This window comes from Megascapheus bottae, chromosome 11 (assembly GCF_031878675.1).
Source record: "Megascapheus bottae isolate mThoBot1 chromosome 11, mThoBot2.hap1, whole genome shotgun sequence".
Classification (NCBI taxonomy): Eukaryota; Metazoa; Chordata; class Mammalia; order Rodentia; family Geomyidae; genus Megascapheus; species Megascapheus bottae.
The window spans coordinates 46,051,741-46,055,067 of record NC_143519.1 but is presented as its reverse complement, the minus strand read 5'-3'; the positions used below and the strand labels follow the sequence as shown (position 1 = coordinate 46,055,067).

General features: G+C 42.4%; 1 long non-coding RNA gene across 1 annotated transcript in view; it reads left to right on the top strand.

The window, feature by feature from the left end:
• LOC150057009 (uncharacterized) overlaps nt 1-3,327 on the top strand; it is a 71,896-nt gene that overhangs the window by 7,834 nt on the left and 60,735 nt on the right. The gene's annotated exons all lie outside the window — the stretch shown is intronic.

Genomic DNA, 3,327 nt, shown 5'->3' with positions numbered 1-3,327 from the left:
GGAGCCTGGAGGTCCTGCAGGGCGCCAGGAGAAGCAGCCCCACCCCTGGGCAGAAAAAGCCCAGATGGGAACTGAGCAGGACCATGGGGACTGAGCCAGCCACATCCGTCAAGCCTTCTTAGACTTGTGACCTGGTTGTACCAGCAATAAACTCTTATCTAACTGTCACATTGAGGAATTCCCCTGATAACTCTGTGTCAGGCCTTTTACTGGGTACCAGGTACCTATTGCTTTCCTCCTCCTGCTGCAGAGAAAATAATAAATCAGTCTTTGGGCATAAAACTGAAACTTTCAGCAAATGGAATTTGCAAACAGGAAAGAAAGCATTGTAAGATAATGGCACAATCAGTTAAGAGCAGAGCATCTTTCCTTATTTATTATACTAATAAGAGTGAATGCACTCATTTATGTGTAATATAAGCACTATTAGCAGTCTTCTCAGATTCAACAGTTAATAAGTCTATTGACATAATTTGAGAAAGAGGCCCTGCTATCAATGAATAAACACATATGTCTGGAATATTTAGGCAGGTTCTGTCCAAAGTCTGTTCTTATGACCAATTTACCAATTCAGTTACCTACATTTTTATTAACATCTTAGGCATTATATTAGGCTCAAAATAGACCCTAGGTTATATGTTGCTAAAGCTTAAAGAAAAGACATTTTGGGGAAAAAAAATGTAGTTCTTAGTACTTGTCTGTCACTTAGTAACAAATATTCCCAGGACTAGAGCTTGAACTCAGAGCTTCATATTCTTGCTTAGATTTTTTTTTTTTTGCCAGTCCTGGGGCTTGAACTCAGGCCCTGGATACTGTCCTTGAGCTTTCTCAAGGCCAGCGCTCTACCACTTGACACAGCACTACTTCTGGCTTTTTCTGTGTATGTGGTACTAAGGAATCGAACCCAGGGCTTCGTGAATGCTAGGCAAGCACTCTATTGCTAGGCCATATTCCCAGCCTTAGCTCTTTTTGTTTAAGGCTCTCCCACTTGACACATACCTCCAATTGTGGCTTTTTGCTAGTTACTTGGAGATGAGAATCTATCAGATTAATCTGTCCAGGCTGGTTTCAAACCGGAGTCCTCAGATCTCAGCCTGTTGAGTAGATAAGAGGCATGAGCCACCAGCACCTGGCTTAGTGCTAATATTTTAAAATTGATTGACTATATATATATGTATATATATTTTTTTCTTTTTTCTTTCTTTTTTTTTTTTTTTTTTTGGTCAGTCATGGGGCTTGAACTCTAGGCCTAGGCGCTGAGCCTGAGCTCTTCAGCTCAAGGCTACTACCCTACCCCTGGAGCCATAGTACCACTTCTGGTTTTCTGGTGGTTAATTGGAGGTAAGAGTCTCACAGACTTTAGTGCCCAGGCTGGCTGATGGAAAACATCAGATCTCAGCCTCCTGAGTAACTAAGATTATAGGCATGAGCCACCATGCCTGGTGTGACTTTATATATATAAATACGTTTTGTTTTGTTTTGTTTTTGTTTTTGTTTTGCCAGTCCTGGGCTTGAGCTCAGGGCCTGAGCACTGTCCTTGGACTTTCTCAAGGCTGCTAGGGCTCTACCACTTGAGCCTCAGCACCACTTCTGGCTTTTTCTATGTATGTGGTACTGAGGAATTGAACCTGGGTCTTTGGGCATGCTAGCAAGCACTCTACCACTAGACCAAACTCCCGGCCCCAATTTTTATTTTATTTTATTTTTTTTAAGAATTTATTAATGTTGGCCAGGAGATTGGCCTAGTGGTTAAGGTGCTTGCCTAGCATGCACGAAGACCCGGGTTTGATTCCTCGGTACCACATACATAGAAAAAAGCCAGAAGTGGTGCTGAGGCTCAAGTGGTAGAGTTCTAGCCTTGAGAAAGTCCAAGGACAGTGCTCAAGCCCTGAGCCCAGGCCAGGACTGGCAAAAAAAAAAAAAAAGAATTTATTAATGTTGATTTTTACATCATATTTTAAATGACAAATTTAACAAACAAGTGTTCAAGGAGGGAATCTCTATTTACAATCACTGGGACTTAGTATTTAGAACTTAATCAAAATTAGGCTAAGGGTTTGTATGCTATAGAAACATATTAATTTAAGAAATAAGACATTATGTCTATAGAGTCATAGGTTTTTATGTCTATATAGTTATGTTTATATTTCCATTACCATGCCAATTTTTATTTTTAACATGACAATCACCTTTACTATACTGGCCATGAGGCCTATGTAGGGGAACAAGGCATTGTAACTGGTTTGGACAAGGCCAAACCTGCCATCGGTAGAAGGAGATTAATTCAGTGCAGACACTAAAAGTCCTCCCATGATACTCATGACAGCTCTGGAGGTCTAGGGTGGAGAAGCCAAGCTCTGGTGGGGTTGGTAAGACTCTCTGGAGTAAAATGTCTTCATGAATGGGGGAAGCCCAGCCTTCTAACTGGTATGAACCACTATTTACTTGAGGATGACATCTGATTTGGAATGCAAATTTATGCAAAGTAGCAGGTGGCCCAGTGAGTCCTGGCAGTCTTTCTACTGTAAAGACAATACTGTTCTGATTCCCAGCTGGGACTGCCAGAACCCAAGAGGAAGCCTGGAGACACAGGGTGTGGAGTTGTAGGCTGCTGCCTCTGCCAGGTGCCCTTTGTGTAAATGGGTAAATGGGTGACAGGCCTCAGCTCATCTGAGGGTGGCACATATACAGGATTCACTCTTACCATGTATGTAATGTCTGCTGACTGGCACAGGAAAAGCAGAAACATCTTTCCTGGAGAAGCTTCCTGGGGAGACATAGGTGCTACATTTCCATGTGAGGCTCTATGGTCATAGCACATGCCATAGCTGTGGGAAGGCAGAAGAAGGAGAGAGTAGCAAATCATTTTAACCATCATAACAACCCTGGGGGATAAGAAATGAGGTAAGGTAATTTCCTTTTGCCTACTGTTTGTCTCTGTTCTCTGTCTCTGTTTCTATTTCTCTCCTCCCCAATGCACCTTCCTCTTTCTTTTTTCCTTCCTTCCTTCCTTCCTTCCTTCCTTCCTTTCCTTCCTTTCCTTCCTTTCTTTCTTTCTTTTTTCAACTGAGCATATTCCATATGCTGGCTCCTGACTGTGTTAGCTAAGTGCTGAGGATACATATCGTTTCTATGTTCTTGGGCATTTACAGTCCAGTAGAGGCACCGTCAGCACACAGCAACAGCTCAAGAACAATACAAGTATGACTATGGGAGCATTAACTTGGGGATCTGGCCTATTCTGGGAGCTCAACGGGTTATATCACTGATGAGAATCAAGCCTTCCTTACCTGTCTTGAGCCTGGCTGGTACTGTGTGGTAAAGAAA